A 19,950-nucleotide genomic window follows, 5' to 3' on the forward strand; every position below is an offset into this window, starting at 1 on the left:
CTAAGATGGATGGTACTGATGGCTTCTGGTTTTCCGAGCTGACAAGTCTGTTCTACCCTGTGTCCCTGTCGCCTAATAACTCTTCTGTTCTCTCTGCTGAATGACAGCCACATCTGTCTGTGGAGGGGGCGCAGGGCCTGGTGACCTCCACACGCTGTGTAACACTTTGACACAAGTAGGCTGGCTATACTGGGTGTTTTTACCCGTATGAAGTGCTCAGAGCACAAGTCTTTGAGCTCATGTACAACAGGCTACTTAAAATGTTCATTTAGTGACCTATGGGAACCAAATCCACACCATGTAGCACATCTCACAGCTCCACCACACATGTCCAAGCTAGCTTGGGTCCTGGAGCAGTGAAGCTAAGGAAAGGCAAACTCCACCTTGGTGCAGGCCTGTGAGTAGAGAGTCAGGATTCCAGGTGTCTCCATTACTCGAACCAAGCTCTGGCTTGTCTACAGAAGCTGCAATTCCAGTGTAGATGTAGGACACAGAAACAATAAGACACATGCTGCGACCCAGAGGAGAGTGCAAACACAGGGGTTGGTTTGTGGGGAGCTAAGCTGTATTTTCCTGGAGCTCAGGGTCCTCCTCTCTAATGGTGGTGTGCAGGAGGGGTTTGATGAGAGTCAGTGATCTTAGGAGTGGTCGGATCTTACGTCAGGGGTGAGGTTCCTGCTGGTTTTAATGGGCTTTGGTTCTGATGATCAATGCCTCCAGGCTCCACTTGTGACATAAACCAGCCTTTCAAATCGGTACCTTTGTATTCCAAAAAAACTATCCCCTGGAGGCAGGATGGGTCAGAAACATCCCCTGGCCTGCCTGAAACTGGGATTTCTGAAATCTCTAGTGATATTTGTAATATCCAGTCAGTACTTAGGGGCTCAGCTAAGTCCCAGGCTTCGTACATTGGTGGACCAGGTGTAAGGTCCCTCCTTTTCAATTATTTACAAAATAGATTTTTTTTTTAAAGGCACCACAGGCAGATTGAATCACATCCTACAGGCATGGCTACAGAAAGATCCTACGATTGCTTCACCACTGAGTCAGTCAGCATTATTCTGGTGATCTCTTATATCCTGGCTTGATTCAGCATGATTAAGACGCAGAAAACACGGGATGAAGAATAAAACCAAAATATTATAATGCTATAATATAAATCAAGGGTGCAGCTCTGGCGAAGTGGGCTGCATGAGGATTTTATTCCCCTAGTTAGGTTGCACGTGTTTCCTACTGTCCTCTAGTAACCTGAGGTGGGTGCCTCAGTTTCCCTAGACACAGCATCTGTGCATAGTGGTGATTGAAGTTTCGTTGTAATGATTTTTCCCAGGTATACAATGGTCCTCTGTGGCTTTTGTAACCTAGGCAACCAGGTGACACCTTTCTTCCCCAGGAAGCAGGACAAAGGAGGGCGAAGGGGCTCGGCTGGTTTGAACTGGGCAGTTGAGTAGGGCAGTCTTGGGTGACTTAGGACGAAGGAAGGAGAGCCAGGACCCTGGCTTAGGGATCTCCTCTGGCCCCCTGTCCCCAGATGGATTGTACTGATGGCTTCTGATTTCTGTGCTGACAAGTCTGTTTTACTCTGTGTCCCTGTCACCTAATAAACCTGTTCTCCCTTTTGAACAAGAGTCACATCTGACTGCATGGGGGGGTGCAGTGTCTGGTGAACCCCATGCTCTGTGACAGCAGTCTTTTCCGGGATACTGTGTGCAGTCCTGGTCACCTCAGCTCAGAATGGTTGTTGCAGATTTAGGTGTTGTTGAGAGAAGGGTGACAGTCCAGTCTGCTATGAAGAGAGATGGAAAAGGTTGGGAATGTTCATTTTAGGAAGGAGATGGATCAGAGCAGGCAGGATAGAAGCACAGAACATGATGGATGTTCTAGAGAAGGCAGCTTCTGCTTTTCCATCTCCTGACACGAGAATGATGGTGCTGAAAGCTGGCAAACTCCTAACTGATCACAGCAAAGACTTTCGTCACACAGTGTATGTGATCAGACTCTGGAACTCATTGCCACAGGATGTCATGGACATTAAGAACATCAGGCCAAACACATAGGGCTCAGCAGGGGGGATGAACCTATGACTCGAGGGACTAAAGCCCTGTGTTCTACTGTATGAGCTAAAGGCCACCTGGCCCACAGCTGTGCCTGAAAAGCAGAGACTTCCCCTCGTCAGTGGTCTTGGTGCCTCTGGGGTTATGTGTGGCTAACAAGAATATTCAGAATAGTAATAATATTTCATGGAAAAAAAGAATTTTAGGAGGGACATAAACAACTCTTCCTCCGAGCTTAATCCTGAACCCTTACCGCTGAAGTAAAACTTTAATGGCAGCACAGTGCCTCCTATCTGCTGCTGCCAGGGTTTCCTCCAGCTGAACTATCTCATCCTGCAGCTTGAGGGGGCCAGGTTGGTGTCTAGAACCTCATTTTTCATAAAAATAATAAGCCTCTGTAGAGATTTCAGAGACCGAGTGGCCACCTTGTGCCGTGATCCTAAACACTCACAGTAAATACCACAACCTCTCGCTCTTTGGAGAAAGCTGGAAAACGTGGAGTGAGTGCAAACTAATGCAACAATGCCACTTCTTTTTCACTCGGAAACTTCCTCCTCCTCAAACGGCTTCCCGAGTCTTGATGAGCCACCGCTTAGAAACCTCCAGAATCGCTATGGTTACGTAAAGAGCTCAGTTAAATGGGTGGGCCCAAGGTTAAGACCATCCAGCTCCTTTCTCCAGTTTCCCCAAACCTTGCTGGAAGAATTTCAGGCTTTGGAGGAGGAAGGTTACCCCCATGAGTGGTGGGTGAAGCCCCAGGCCTGCTCCTTCAGCCTGAGGCTCTGCCCCAGCCACAGCTTCCCACCATCATGGAGCCAACCTCTAGCTTGAACATCCCCAGGCCTCCTAGTGTTCTCATTCCCAGTGGGTGCTGCGGCCTTATATTTTTCAGCCGGCCAGAGCGCCTGGCAGCTGGAGACCTGGGCAACCGCACTTCAGCCGGATCCTTCCTGGGTGGCTGGAAGAGCTGGGCAGCCACGCCACAGGCCCAGTCCTCCCGGGCAGGGAGGCTGACAGCCACTGTGGGCCCTGGAGCAAGGTGGGAGGGGGAACTGGCTTCCTGCTGCCAGAAGGGGCAGAGTCAAGGATGGAAGGGGTGGAGCCTAAGGTGCTCAACTCTTAGCACCGCCCACACCATGGTGCTGCTCCACCCTGTCACACAGCTGTGCGGAGTGGTGTTGCTGCAGCCATGGAAAAGGACCCAGATCTCAGGCTACAGAAGTAGTAGCAGCAGCAGCTGGAGCTCCAGGCCCCTTTAAATTGCTGGGCCCTGGGGCAATTACCTTTCCACCATTGGCGGGCCTGTTCCCAGGTGACCGGAGAGCGTAGGCAGTTTTGGGAAGGCAGTGTCTTCCATTGCCTACGTCACCCACTGCCCATGATTACCCCAGACCAGCAGCTGGAGTTGAAGCCCTAATAAAATTGTTGCATTTTGGCTCCCAAGTCTGTAAGGATAAATTCAGTTTTTCTACTGACAAGAGGATAAAACATAGCAATTCGCTCTTCCCCAGGAAAACTGCTGCTAGTTTGAACTACACACACACGGTGACTCACCAGAGAGAATTTATTACCCCATTTGCTTTCCTAAGCAAGAATGGCAAATGAGTATTTGAAGTCATAATATTTGTCATAAATGCATACTGAATTCTTGGCTCCTAATGAGTCTGCCATCCACGTTTCCTTAATAAATCCGCTTGAGTCCAGTGATAATTAACATGCAATTAAAGTAAAGAGTTGCCACTAATAGCGCTTGGATAAAAAAGCAGAAGGACAACACTTCAAGTCATTTCATACAACTGGATTCTGATCCAAAGCTCTTTCAAGTCAATGATATTGTGGAGGGTTTTCCACTGACCTCAGTGGATTTTGGATCCACTGCCCCGCTTTTGCTTTGCCATGACCATTGACAGTGTGTGCTTTTCTACAGCTGGAAACTTCCAGGAATGTTTTTCCTGCAGGAGTGTAGTGCATTCAAAACACAGAAACCACCTTAATCTCAGCAAGACCAACAAAGATAAGCAATAGCTTTAAGTTGGATGAAATTAGCAAATGGATCTGCCACACAATGCCCTTGTTACCATTAGCTGTGACCGCTGAATGGCACTAGTAAAATATGCTGGCAATGTTTAACAACCCATCCGTCTTTTACCTGTTCCTGCTCAAGAGAAACCTTTGTTTGAACCGTGGGCCTCTGCTATGTGCTTATCAGGAAGATTAATCTCCTTGGTATCACTATATTAATTTAAAAACACCCATTATAATTTTCAGTCCTGTTCTGGGGCAGCTAAATGCTGGGGGAAGGGTTTTTTCTATTTCCCAATTTAACATGGAAGGTGGATTTTGTGTTTGTCAAACTGGTGTTTACACGCTGGCGAGTGAGTCATTTGTATTATAAGAATAAGATCAGGAAAAGCAAGTACTCGTAACCGACAGCTCCTGTAGATGGCATCTGAACAGCTGTGGGAAACTGGTGCTTGTGTGTGCCAGGTGTCTATTATTTCTCTCCCAGTCTAAGGAGGAGTGTTCTAGTGGTAGAATTCTAGGAGCAGGCAGAGGCCCACATGGAGACCAGAGCTCTGGTGGGCGGGATGCTTTGTAAACACAGATTAAGAGACAGTCCCTGTGTGAACTGGGACAACCCAAAGTATTTGCGGTGCTGCTGCTTGTAAAAGGGGAATTGAGGCACAGAGAGATTGGCAGTGGGAATTAGACTCCGGGGTCGATTTCAGTGTGAAATGGACAACTCAATAGCTTAGGGCGTCTGAGCATAGGTAACATCTAAGCTCACCCAGGAAGCTGTAACAGAGCCAAGTATGGAAGCCAGCTCTTTTGATCCCCGGGTGGTGACTTAATGACAAGACCTTCCTTTACCACTATGTTAATGCAGCAGCAAGCTGGCCAAAGCTAAATGTTGATATCCTGTGACTATGAATGAAGTCATCCAGTAACCCCACTTCAGATAGTCTTCACTGGCTCTTCAGGGGAAGGACTGAGAACCTAGCAGGTCCCTACCAGGCCACCATAGAGAAGGGGACACCTCTGCTACAATATCCTTCCAGTCTTCTGGAGTCTGCGGGAGCATCTCCGTGGGAACCATAGGTGGAGTGGGGCTTTGATCATGTCTCAAGAGTTTGTCAGGAGCTAGAGCCCTACCACTGAGCTCCTGGACCAGTGTTTTCTGTAAGATGAGTCCTGGGGCAGCAGCCCAGGAGGCATTCAGGTGCTGCCCAGCTGATTAGCAGACCAGCCACAATTACCCACTGTGGGCAGCAGGAGTTTCTGTAGGTGGTAAACATTCACACATGTATTGGTGCACATAACAAAATTTATTCTGCCCATGGATGAGAAAAATTAGAAGTAACACTGGCTTGGCTGCTCGACCAGGTCTGGTTTTGGATCTGAGCCTTGTGCGGTGAGAGACCCCATGGGAACCGGAGCCTGTGCATTTGGGTACAACTCAACGCTGGGTTCATCGGCACTGCTCAGCCCCACCTCATTCAGCGATCCCATAGTGCAGAACATACCAGCCCAACGGGTTGGCTGTTTATGGGGAACCAGGAGACCTGGGCCTACTTTGTATAAATTGAAACAAGCTCACATGGGATCCGTCTTTGCTGCAGAATGATGTGATTGGCATCGGGGTGAGGGGAGGGGTGGCTGAGCCTTTTGAGTAGCCTTGCCTCAGTGTGAGCAACCACACAGCAGCGCCCCATGGGAGTCGCATGCACCTGTGTGTGTCACTAAGACATCTGGGGGCAAGTCCCATGGGTCTCTGTGCTGCAGTGGCCTTGGTTGAGCTAAAATTCTTTCCCAGTGAATTCTGGGAGAACGTACTGCCCTTCTGAGCACACACAGGGAAATGTGGGAAGGCCTTGGAGGATTCTCACCCCTGAAGTAACTTAGCCAGCATCGTCTACTCAAAATGAATGGGTTACCAGGCTGAGGGAAAAGAAGACCTGAGCTCTAACAGACTTGCTTGGTAGGACCAGCTAGCCTGACTTAAAGGCAACATTTACCTCAGATGAGAGGTTTTGCGTGTGGATGGGATGGAGGTTCAGGGTAACCCCCTAGTACGAACTCAGGCTGACTCTGAAGTAAAGACATACTCCAATGCTGCTAAAGTCTGTGGTCACAACTAGCAGTAGGAGAGCTTGGAGGAAATCACCTGAGGAAACAGCCTCTCCTTTATATTTATTTATCTCACAAAACCCTTCCAACTTCAGGGCCTAGGGAAAGTTCTTTGAAGTTCCATGTTGTTCCTTTCAAGTTCCCCCACTTGCCGCTTTGAGAGGGTCCCACTTCAGTACTCTATTGCTTCTGGAGTGGGCATCTTGAAAGGGACTCTCTTGACGTACTTGGGACCAAAGCTTCAAGAAAGGAAGGTCAGTCCCACGTGGCATTCCTACAGGCTGGCTTGTATTGGTACCGATTCACAATTCTAAAACTTCACCTATTGTACATCACTGCAACTTCTGCCGCGTCTTTTACCCTAGCAACCGATCTGGCATCATTTGCTTAAGGAGACCCAGAGCCAAAATAACTCTTCAGCAACCTGTGCAGCAGAATCCAAACTGGGCATATTTGTTCCTCAGCTACTGAGATATCGGGGCTGTTTTATGGTTTTCAAGAAATACTTCTCTGCTCATTGGTCCACTGAGCGTCCCCTGCTTCTGCATACTGAATAGTCCCCTAAATAAGTAGATTTCATGAGCTTTGCATATACTCTAAGGTACACTTAGACTCCTTGTACCTCCCCAGGCATTCTTACTGACCCATATACCCCAGGAGAGCTCTGCTTCTCCATAGCTGAGTGTGCCTTTTGCTGTGGCATATCACATATGGGAGAAGAGGGCCTCTGTCTGCTCATACTTGGAGAAGCATTACAAACAATTGCAATTTCAATGATCAGATAACCATGTGCAATGGGAGCATGCGGCTGGAAAAAATAGCTGCTTCTCCATCGACCCCTTTTGACTGCCCCTAAAACCAGCTAGACCCTATCCAATTTGTGGGATTTCATTAAAAAAAATAGGCAATATGGCCAGACAACAAAGCACGGAGCAGCTCTCCAACAGCTGCGGGTAAATCAGCCTTAGCTGAAATGACTTCAGTGGAGCTGAGTCTATTAATGCCAGCTAAGAATCTGGTCCTGTGGTTTTAAATTTCACCATCAGTGATGACGGCATTGCACAAGGGAGACCTGGATGCTGGTTAGCGCAGGATCTGTTTCTACAGCACATTGTCAAAAAGACATTTGAAAATGTCAGTGCAACTAAAGCACTGGCAAGGTGGTGAGCAGCAGTCTGAGAAATCTGCAGCCTCTTGGCAGTCTTGTTTTTTAACTTAAAACCACAATAATGTATCTTTCTCCTTTTCATCTCCAAAATAGTCTCTTGCCCAAAGACCGAGGTTGTGTTATATATATCCAGGCAACGTGTTATTTCCAAGGCTCAGGCTCCATGTTTGCTGAAGTAGACCCAGGGATGGGTGGAGGAAGCAATAAAAGTTTAGTAGAGTTAGGGAGCAATATAACTTTATCAGTTTGTGTAACCCTAGAAGAAATTAGTCTCCTTCTTTCCAGGCTAATTGCCTTCTAGCCCAACACACACAACACAACCATAAATTCCCCCAGGTTTATTTGGCATGTAGGTTCCATGATGACTGGCAAACCACTGACTGTCACAATGAGGTGTGGTCCTTTATCATTAGCAGTAATTCAGAGGTCGGTAAGTCGCTCAGAAGGTTTCCATAGTTTTCACCCAGATTGTTGGGTGGGCTTCTGGGAAGTTCATGGGTACAAATCTTGATGGGTCTGGTTAAAAACAAAATGGCAATGACTTGTTGACACTTAGCACCTTTCTTCAGTAAACCTGAGCAAACTTATGAAGCTTCTGTGCCTTCTGAAGCTTTTGGCACTCATGGGTAAGTCCTCTTGGATTTAATACAGATGAAACCTATTTGGATCTACAGAAATTACTCTAAAATCCCATGAGAGAGACAGTGGGTGAGGTAATATCTGTTATCCCCAGTTCTGCTGGTGGAAGATACAGGCTTTGGAGCCTCACAGAACTCTTCTTTAGATCTGGGGGAGGTAACCAGAGAGGGGTGAAGTTAAATAAAAGTTGGGACAGATTTGTTCAGATTAGAAAAGGAGCAATGGTCTTAAATTACAGTGGGGGAGGTATAGGTTGGATATTAGGTGAAAAAATATTTTGCCAGGAGAACGGTGAGGCGTTGGGATGGGTTCCCTAGAGAGGTGATAAACTCTCCATCCATAGAGGCTTTTAAATCCTGGCTTCATAAAGCCCTGGCTGGGATGATTTGTCTGGTGTAGGTCCTGGTTTGGGACTGGACTCGGTGCCCCCTGAGGTCTCTTCCAACCCGAGGATTTTATGATTCTATATCTTTTCCAGCCCTGAAGAAAAGCTCTGTGAAGGTGGAAAGCATGTGCCTTCCATCAACAGATGCCGGTCCAGTAACAGATATTACCTCACCATATCTTGAGAGCAACATGGGTACAACGCTGCAAACAATCATCTAAAACCCCTCTGGAATCTAAGAACACCTCGCTCTTGTAAAGCATTTTCCCTCCGCAGATCTCAGAGTGCTTTCCAAAGGCAGTCTGTAGCATCATCTCTGTTTTAAACAGATGAGGAAAACCGAGGCACACAGAGGTGAAGTGACTTGCTCAAGTCACTTAGTGGGCCAGGGGCAGAGCTGGATCTACTGGTCCTAGTCTCATGCTCTGCCCACTGGGCCAATTCCTAAAACGCAAATAAAATTGCCTTGTGGTTTCAGCAATGGTGTTTGCCACATGCTGCCGGTTGTGGGTGCTCTGCTAATTAGCTGGGTGGCATTTGAATCTCTCCTAGGTGGCTGTCCACACACTGAGCTTACAGGGAGCTCTGCTCACAGGCTTTCAGGTGCCATGAGACTGAATCAATAGACACAGACTTTGAATTGTGGTGCTATGGGTATTTTTATGGCAGCTGTGTGCATGCTCCAGGTCTTTCACCTCAGTGTAGCCATACCCTAAGTGACTTTGCCAAAGTCAGGCTGTGTCTACACTACCCTGGAAGATTGACCCACTCAGGGCCAGTCTGCCGGGGTTTGGGTTTCATGTGTCTGGCAGACGGGTGCAAAATCTACCTATCAGGGGTCATCATTGACCCCTGTGCTCCTCCTGAGATGTGCGGAGTAAGGAAGGATGATGGGAGAAACTCTTCCATCGACCTTCCTCAGTGAGGACATCTAGGTAAGTCAATTGCAGATACACCATTTCTAGTTATGCAATTGCTGTAGCTAGAATTGCATATCTGCAATTGAATTTCTTCCCTTAGTGTAGACATAGCCTTAGACAGGAAGCCTCTGGCAGAGCAGGACTGAGCTCATCTAGCACTCTAACCATTAGGCAAAACATCCTATCACTTACTAGTTCTTTGTTCATTTTGTTGGGTTATTTGCCTCCCCCTCAATACAAACATCTTCTCTGGTTCTCCCCCTCTAAATAGATCAGGATTGCCTGGATTCATGCACCGCTGATGCATTAGGTTAGGATAATTTAGCTGTCTGCCCTTCCTCCCTACTTGGCTTTAGTTCAGGCTGTGTTGTGATGCGTTGTGTGGAAAGCAGTCAAATAATTATTAGCACAAGCCGGCAAAGCAAACACTGTAGGACCTTTGACCCACAGTCCTGTCACTGATGAACGCATCCCATGGTTTCAGGAGGTGCGGATCTTTCGGTTTCGTCTAACCAGAGGCGGGAGGCAGGATCAGTTGATTACTTATTATTTGAATTACGTCAGCTCTATTGTACTGTATGCTGCACACACACATTGCAAGAAATAGCCCCTGCTCCCCAGGCTATTCAATCGTCTGTAGAGAAGAGGCAGGTTCTAGCTGCTGTGTTGAACCTTGGGAAGTCAAATGCTGAGAGATTAAGTGACTCGCCCAGAGTCCTGCAGGAAGCCTCCCATAAAGCTGGCAGCTGAACCCAGATTTCTTGAGTTGCAAATCAAAGACTTAATCCCGTATGCACCCGCTGACTCCGAAGTACTCTGCCAAGCTGGGCCGGCCTATGATACACTGGAAACTCTTGCCCGCTATGACTCTTTTTGGGTCCGTCTACACTGAAATGTAGGTCCAGGGTTAGTAGAACTTGTGTTACCAAACCCTGAGTTTGTTAACTAGGAGCTTGAACTTCTCCACTCACTTGTAACCCTCGGTTAGGAATTGCTGACGTGTAGGTCCCAGTTTGTGACTTTCATGTCTATAATGCATTTTTTGTGGGACTAAGTGCAACCCCATCCCAGTCTTCCTAGAACCCCCCCCCAAATGTGGCTACTCTTGCCCTTTGCTCAAGGTACAGTGTGGGAAAATTGACTAACCACCGAATGTGGCTGTCCAGAGGATTGAGAAAGTTGGTCCATGGGATTGTGGGATGCTTTGGCGAATTCCCAGAGCACAAGTCCAACGAGGCTGTGTCTACACTGCAAAGAAATAGGGCTGGAACCGTGGAACCTGGTTTGATTCAAACTGGGTCCCTGGGTCGGAGCTCTGGGTTATTGCAATTTGTGTAGACAGAAGGGAGGTTAGTCTGGTGCCTGGGTCTGAACCTTGGGCTTATATGGCAGCGTAGACATAGGCTACACCTACCCTAGACAGAAGATTGATCTGCTTAGGGCTGATTTTCTGGCGTTCAGTTTTGCATATCTAGAGGGGATGCGAGCAATCAACCTCTCAGGGGTTGCAGTTGACCCCTGTACGAATCATGAGATGCCAGAAGTAAGGGAGGTCAACAGGAGACCCTCTCCCATTGACATTTCCCTGTATAGACAGACAAGTAAGCCGAGCGCAGATATGTCCATTTTGGCTACACAATTGACGTAGCTAGAATTGTGCATCTGGGACTGACTTACTTTGCCTAGTGTAGACATAATCATAGCCTCTCATTCTTGGCTGTGCAGTACCTCGTATTGATCTCTGTTGGAGCCGCCACCAGCTACTGCAATGCAAAATCCAAATGAACAATGTGACTAAAACTATGATCAAGGTATTTCCCAGAGAAGGGAACAATAGGTCAGGAAACCTTCACTACATGTGTTTATTGGCAGCAGCTCGGTTCTGTCCAATATTATCATCTTTGTCTTTCGCTGTGCCACAGCAAACCCTTGTCTCTGTACCGAGCCTGAACATGAGTCCCTTACAGCCCTATGATTCTATGATTCATGCAGGTTCAGCTCCATAGGGCATGAGGGAGGGGGTTGACTTTTCTTCCTTCCCTGGTCTGGGAAGGGGACTCTCCTGTCCACACCTTCTGCTAGACAGGAGTGGCCGATGGATGTGCCTATTCGCTTGCTTCCCAGAACCTAGCTCTGTGGTGCAAGAAGGATGAGGATCCTGCCCGAGCTCCTGGTCGAGTGTCACCTCTCTGCACAGACAGTACCCCCTTTGATGCATTTCAGGGCCCTCCGTCCCAGGAAGATGGCACCGAGAGAATTTGCTTCTAAAGCTATGTCTGTGCTAGACTTAGATTATGTCTATACTAGACTAAGAATGTCGACTGCAGATACACAATTCTAGCTACTTCAATTGCATAGCTAAAATCCACATATCGGTGCTTGGCTAACTTGCCTGTCTATACATGGGAAGGTAGACGGGAAAGCGCCTCCTTTCAACCTTCCTTACTCCTCATGTCTCAGCTGTGACCCCTGAGAGGTCGACTTTGTACGACCAAACTAGACGCCCGAAATCAAACCCCAGAAGATCAACCCCAAGCAGGTCGATCTTCCATGGTAGTGTAGATGTAGCCTAAGTAAGAAAGAACATCTTTCTTTCAACTCTCTGGGTTGTAACTTGGAAGTGTTACTGACTCCTGCTGCTACGTGTTAGCTGCTCAGCAGGTGGGATCATATTGCACAGACGGGGGCATTGGGGAGATTCTGTGCCTTCCTTTGAGACATCCAGCCTGATCAGAAAGAGGATCATGGAAAAGATGAACCTTGGTTCTTTTCCAGGGTGGCTGTCCTTATGTAAAATGGCCTATACAGTGCTTGCATGTTGCCCTGATGAATTCACCCAGGAGTGCATTTATTATTGCACATTTTTAGCTGAATTAAAACAACGAAGCCAAAATAAATTGGCTGTCTTACAAATTCCTCAATACAGAGCTTTTATAAATAGGACAAATGTAGAATATCATTTCTTTATTTCTTTACTTCTGGGGAAACATAATTTTGTGGTCAACAATATCCCAGTTCCATCCATTCCGGATGAATTGAATAATTGAGACATTGGACTAGACTCAGGACCAGACTGATTCCTGGATGACACTGACCTCCTCAGACACTAGGTGTATCCCTTTGATTTAGGGGAGCAATGACTTTCAGAAACGGTTGCCACTGAGCCACTGTTGTGACATTGGTTTAAATGTTTATCTCGTTAAGTCATTCTTCTATCAATGAGCCTCCTTGCCTCAGGAGAGGAGACCTATTTTTTGTCTTCTCACCTCCACAGCAGCAGTGGGCTTTACTAGTGAAAAGATCTGGGTGAATGCTTAGCCTAAAGGATTATTTGGATGACTTTTGCTTTTCTTCTCTGTGAATTATGCCGAGAGGTTTGAGTTTTGCAGATTTGGGGTCATTTTCACAAGGGCCAAAGCCATTTTTGAAAACAGGATTTAGGTGTCTTTGAAAATTGTGCACTGTATCGTTTTTAAGGGTTGCTTAGCACTTTATGCAAATGTAGCCCATTTGACAGCTTGTTCCCCCAATCTTCTTTTTGAAAACATGCTGGTGGTTATTTCTGATAAGCGATTACTTGCCATACTCCTGTGCTTTTCTGCTTGTTCCATACTGAAATATTTATAACCAAGAGTAAGGAAATCAAAGGCATTTCAAGAAAGCTACATGTGTATTTCCAGCACAGCCTTTGTGCAAACATTGTTTTTCACAAATACTCCTGAGATTTTCCTTTTGGAAAGCACTTTTGTCCCATGCAAAATCATTCCTACAAACATTAATGGAAAGCAAATATAAAACACAGGCCATGCTGTTGATACAGGCTCACAATTCTTTGTCCCAAATGGATCTGCATGGATACTTTCTTGAGCATTGACTTTTTTTTTTGCATTTGTCTGTGGTTACATCTGTGTGATAAGTAGACCTGGTGGAAGCAATACTGTGAACTTTAGGGAATTTTTCTCCATATTTGTGCTCAATTTTTGACCAGTCTATCACTTATGGAAAAACAAGAGAAAGTTTTCAGGGAGCTCTCACTGTCATTGCTTCTCACTTTTCTTCCATGAATTTCCACATTTTGAGATCTGAAATTTCATCTACATTTTGAAATGCAACCAGTTCTAAGAATAAAGCTTTGATCTCTGGTTCTCTCTTAGCTATCAACATTTATGTAACTGGTTCTTCTTGCAGGGACTTAACTAGCTAATCTTGCTCCTGGGGCAAGAATATAAAATTGTGCCCCCTCATATAGTCATAGTAATTATTTCATAGAAAAAGGGAAATAATAATAATAATAATAATAATAATAATGTATTTATTATATTTATGAGATTTGCACACATTAAAATCAATTAATATCTTAATACATATAATTATGATAAACTATACATTTAATCTATATATCGCTACATATAATTATAAAATATCACCGTGTCAGATACTATTAGGTATTTGTTTATAATTGTACTTTGCACTCTTTTAATGAGGCAAACTCATCAATAATTGTGCTGAAATTAATATTATTCACTACCTCACGTTTTATTAATAAGATGGACATATTTGATAATCTCTCCTGACCTGTGGATGCTCGAAAGTAGTTCTTAATTAATTTTATTTTACTAAAACTTCTTTCGCAAGAAGCCACAGTCACTGGCAAGCCGAGAAATATTTGCAGGATGATCTCCAAATTTGGATAAGATTTGGCCAGATTATATTCATGAATTAACTGTAGAAGGTCCAAACTAGTCACGGATGAAACATCTGGCAACAGTGCTCACACCTGATGTTTAAACCTCTGAATCTCTGACGAAATTTCCCAGGCATTCAAATCATTAGCACATTTAAAACTTAAAGCTACTGCTGCCTTTGAAGATTAGTAGTATCCATTTTGACAACAGAATTGCCTGAAAGAAAACATCTTTTTAGAACGTAGACAATGTCTTTGTTGCAAAGTACATTATTTTACTATACCAGTTTGAAAAAGAAGTGCCCTTTAGGAACCAGTGCCCCGCAGGAGTGGTCGCCATTGACCATCCTCAGCACGGGTGGGGTGCTGACGTGGCGCAAGGCACGAGTGAAGATAGCTTAGTATGGAGGTGTCCAACCTTTTTTTCATCGGGGCCCACATGGCAATTTTTTACATGTTCTGGCGACCGAACACAAAATAGCTCTAAACCAGCCCCCCATCCCCAGGCTTAGCTCCTCTCAGACCCAAAATACCCACCTCAACCAAGGTATAACCCTTTTCAGTCCCCCGCCCCCAGGCTGAACTCCTCTCAGACCCAAAATACCACCTCAACCAAGGTATAACACTTCTCAGTCCCCCGCTCCCAGGCTTAGCCCCTCTAAGCCACAAAACATGCCCCCCCAGGGCTTAACTGCATAAACCATTAAACAAGTCACTTGGCAATAACATGGATGGATCTAATTTTCTCCACATGCACATTTTTCAAGCTTCATTGTTCAATTAATATTTCATACTGTAAAAAAGTAACACAAGCATTTAAAAACTGCTCCCCTGCCCCACAGCCTTAACCCCTCTCAGCCCTAAACTACACCCCCACCTCCAGGTTTAACTCCTCTCAGCCCCAAACTATCCCCCTACCCCAGGCTTAAGCCCTCTCAGACTCAAACCTGCCCCCCCATCTCCAGGCTTAACCCCTCTTAGCTCCAAACCACCCCCCACCTCCAGGCTTAACCCCTCTTAGCCCCAAACTCGCCCCCTTCCCCCAGGCTTAAACACTCTTAGCCCCCAAACCACCGCCCACCTACCTCACATGAGCTCTGTAAGCTGCCGCTGCTGACCCCCACTGCTCCTTCACCGGGCTGCTGCTGCCTCCTCCTCCTCTTCCTCTGCGTGGTTCCCCCAGCCCTCCTGCTCTATTCCCTACCTGTTGCACAGGCAGCTCCCTGCCCTGCTGTGCTGAAATAATGGAACTCAATTTAATTAGTTTAATGGCTAGATCCCTCCTGCCAGCTGTTAAACCAATTAAATTGAGTTCTACTCTTTCAGCGTGGCAGGGCAGGGAGCTGAATGAGGAGTGAGCAGCAGCATCTGGAGCCGCAAATGGCTCCTTAAAAAGCCACATGTGGCTCGGAACCCCCCAGCTGGCTTTTAAAAATGGCACTGCTGCTGGTTCCATGAGTCGGATTTGCCACACTCCCAGGAAATAAAGTAGGCACCTCAACAGAAAAAGAAACATGTGTCAGTTCAGCTGGTTTTAGTGAGGTATAAAGGCCAGGGGTTCTACCCAGCAGTGTAAAGATCTTTGTGTGTGTGAGTGTGAGTGTGAGTGAGTGTAGTGGGAAAGAGAGAAGAGGTGAGGGAGCTGTCTTAACTGTGCCTCTCAGCTCTGTGCCCTAGGCAAGTGCCTCACTCACCTCACCCTTGTTATGGCTCTGCCTGCTTGATTCTCAAAGCTCTGGGCCCCTGCACAAAGACAACTGCATCGTTTGCAATCTCGGTGTGCCATATAACCCATCAGGCTAACTACTGCTTGCAAGGCCTTACGGGTCTTAAGATTTTTGCCTGCTTCTTTATTGTATTGACTCTGTTGGGTGGTATACCTTAATTTCGTTGTGATTTGATTTTTACCAGCATCCACCCTTTGTTGTTCTCTACCTGCTGAGAACAAAACAAATTACAATTGATTTGAATAGGGGAGTGAAAAGGTAAGTTAGTTATTGATGTCACCATGAAAGAAGGGTGGGGGCAGAGGTGGAAGTAAGCGGGGGCGCCTCTGGGTGCATCTCCTGCAAGAGCTGGCTGAGCGGCTGCAAAAGCCAGCAGGGAGCCATTTAAAGAGCTGGCAGGGACCTGGGTTGCAATTGGACAGTACCTGTAAGAAATTGTAAGTTGCTTTCACCACTGGGTGCAGGGGCTTAAACTTGGGCGGGATACAGGATGCTCAATAAGCCCTTGTATTTTTGCAGCATCGAGGCATTGCAGGAACCCCAGCACTGTGGCATTAAAGCTCGTTGGGGTTTTGGGACATCTGTTGGTGTGACTCAGAGAATAACACTGCAGTTTGCTGGCGGCTGTGGAAGGGTGGAGGTTTTCTTACAACCAGACACACCTGGGGGCTTGGACTTTAGACCTCAGAGGCAGCAGGGGGATATCTCCCTGTGATGTCACCCGGCCTCCCTGCAGGGCTGTTACAGGCTCTTGAAGAAACTGGTTTATGTTCCAAGGCAGGGAACCGATCAGGCTGGCTAGAGGATGAGGCAGTCAGCCAGAGGAGATAGCAGGGGACCAAGGATCAGTATTATTCTTCTCACTCACACTAGGAGCTAGACCGGGCTCTTGTCTCAGCAACATTTGGGATTAAAGAGGAGTAAACCCCCAGCGGTTGAATACCCCCCCATCTTGGATTGAGATCTAGTGGGGAGTGGGGGGATAGGGTGGGTGATTATTCAAACAGTGGCTCTGCCCCCTCACTGGCTGGGCAAGTGTGTGTGTGTGTGTGTGTGGAGTGGGGGAAGTAGTTGCACTTTTATCTCCTGGGACCAGAGGGAAGCACAGAAGCAATTCTGACTGACCGTGTAAATCACATCTCTTCCTGGGATGGGGCAGTGAAGCCCTACACTGTAGACAGCCCTGAGGCTACAGGCCCAATGCAGGCATCAGTGTACGTCTACACAGCAAAATCCCAGTCCCTGGAGGCTGTGAGTCTGGGAATCCAATCAGCTGATTTGTGCTCACTGAAGGGGCTGATAAAATAATGTAGGTGTACAAGCTTGGGCTGGAGCTGGGCTCTGAAACCTGGACACTCGCACTACTGTTCTTAGCCCTACGGTGTGTTGTCCCGGGCTCTGAGAGTCGCTGCTGCGGGTTTATTTCGCCGTGTAGACATACATAAGTGGACAGGACTGTCCCAGTCAGAAAGGAGGGCAGTTGTAGCTGTGCTGGCCCCAGGATATTGGAGAGACAAGGTGGATGAGGTACTGTTTTGTATTGGCTTTTATCTTTTCAGTGTCTTTTTGTAAAAGATATTGTGGTGCCCAGCTTCTCTCTCCAGTAGTCAGAAGGCTACAGTTTGGTGTTTTCTTTTGGCTGCCCTTGCCATAACATCAACATTTTATACTTGCAGGGTTCAGTCGGGTGTGGATACACGAGGCAGAATTGGGTGTTCAACTTCTGGAGTAGCAGGTGGGTCTAATATTTGAACTCACATGTCAGGATATGATACATCTGAATTCCAACCTGAGACACATGAAGTGCTATGCATACACAGGAAGGGATTTTCAGAGCTCCTATTTAGGCACCTCAGCAAGCACCCAGATTTTCATATGTGTTTGTTTTCCATCAGTCATAAAGGGCACTGCAGAATTCTGAGCTCTTTCGCAAAATCTGGCCCATAAGTGTAGTTGGTTTGTGCCTACTGGAATTTCTGAGGTTTTGACATTTATTTACTTTTCCTAAATGGGCAAGAAAAAGCCAAAGGACCCAAAATTTTCACAGTACAAAAAGTTCCAAATATTTTGAATCGGAAATGTCGACAACATTCAACATTTTCGATTGGAGATAAAATGCATCGGTGCTTGAATCACGATGTCAGTTTGAGTCAGAAGAGCTGGTTTGGAATGGAGTGTGTGAATAGTTACATTTCGGTTTGAATCAGCATTTTGACACTAAAAGTGTCATTTGTAACTATCACTCAGGAAAACTGATTTTTTCAGAAAATTTGACATTTTTCTGAGGAGAACTTTGATCACATTTTCCAGTCGTTGCTTTTTGTTGGAAAGTTGTCATCCAGCTCTACCTGGGAATGTTTAGCTAGTTATAACTCCCATAAGGAGACACAGCTTTCAGACAGTGCCTGCACCATCAGAGCACTAAGCAATACGGTAAATGCTTTTCGTCTGGTCTAGTGACTCAACAGACTGGTTTTACTTTAAGCTTTACCACTGGCCTTCTGGGTGATGCTTCCCCTTTCTGTGCCTTAGCTTTCCCATCTGTGAATTGGGGCTAGTACCACTAACCTCCCCTGCAAAATTCATTGAGCTCTGCTGATGGAATGTGCTATAAAAAAGCCAGGTCAAGCAAGTCCTATTGGCTTGAGGGTAATTCCACTGATCGCAAAGCAATTCTGAATTTACATTGGCATAAGCAATATTAACGTTTGGCATCTAGTTTCCTTCTCTCACTGTGCTTAGGTTGTCAGTTTTGTTATGTTTACAAGTCCCTGTTTGCTCCAGTGTAGAAAAGGAAAAAACAGTATAAGCGACTGTACAGAGCAGATGTGTTCAATTACCACCCTGATTGGTGGGACTACAGTTATTTCTCACCAATTGATTAAACCAATTGCAGCACAATTCATTCAATATTTTGCCGTTTTCATAGGTAAAAGGCCCATTTTGTGTGTGCTGTCATAGCTGTATGTGCAATGTGCTATCTATGCAACTGTCCAGGGGTACATTGTAAAAGCCTGGTTTTCAGTGGGCTAGACGTGCCTGTGTGCCCAGCCCTAACAGCTGCACAGCCCCGAAGTAGACTTGGGAGAAATTAGGACTCAGTGATGCTCTTCTGAGCTTCAGTGATGCCTCCATTCATGCCAGCGGAGCAGTAAGGCGCTGCAGACTTGCAGCAAGAGGCAGATCAGGACCCCAGTATGGATGGGATGGGGGAGGCAAGCCTCCATTGTCCTCTCCTCTTTGTCCTGCTTGAGGGCACAGGGTAAGCATGCATGCTGCGGATGCTTACTCCAATGCACCTTGGCCCAAGATCCTGGTAACCCACGCAGAGGGTAAGGGCAAGCACTTGCTGAATTTCACCTCCCAGATTTGTGGCTGACCCCCAAATCCAGGAATGTGCAGAGGCTGAGCACCTCCAAGAGCCTCCTTATATCTCACTTGCCTCAGTGGAGCATGGCTACCTCAAAAGTAGCACAATCTTTTTGTGTCATGCTAGGACCCACTCTCCTGCTGGAAATCACAGTTACACCGGTGAAGTTGCTGTCACTTGAACCAGCGGTAAAATTGGGATAGAATTCTACTTTAAAGTCCACCCGGGTCTTAGAGGACACACCAAACAAAGCAACGTTCCCCCAGCTATTTCTGGCTCTGGCCTCCCACCAGACATGCGGAGGACCATTTGCAGCACCTGGTCTATGGAAGAGAATACAGGAGAACCACAACTTTCACCTTGTCTTGGGGAGTGGGCTTACGTGTTCCAATGAACCCGAGAGTGATGCTATAGGGAGTCTCATGGTGGCAAGGTCAAGTGGGAGTGTCCAGATGAAGAACGAGCCTGAAAGTCCTCAAGGGCAGAACAGGCAGAGGGCAGCAAGGGTAACGCTACAAGGACTGTGAAGGCTGATGAAGGCTGCAGCTGACAGGAGACTCCTATTGTGGATCCCATGCCATTGGCCCTGGGTCTTCTATCCCTCAAGGGTCGTGTGGTGGCTGCAGTGCAACAGTCCACCCATGCTAAAAGAAGTTGCTCACAGGGTCTTCCTCTGAGTACGACTCTCCTAAGCTTAAGCCCTATGGTGATTGCCAATGGTGATGGGAGCAGGATTGTGAAATGTGGAACCTTTGTGTCATGGAGCAGCATGTAGGCAGTAGCTGTGCTGTTTCGAGGACTGAGGTGGCAGAACGATCCAGCTGCTGCTTCCATGACTGAGCAGCCCTATTTAAGAGCCACTCTGCTCATCCTAC

Source organism: Carettochelys insculpta, chromosome 3, assembly GCF_033958435.1.
Source record: "Carettochelys insculpta isolate YL-2023 chromosome 3, ASM3395843v1, whole genome shotgun sequence".
Classification (NCBI taxonomy): domain Eukaryota; kingdom Metazoa; phylum Chordata; order Testudines; family Carettochelyidae; genus Carettochelys; species Carettochelys insculpta.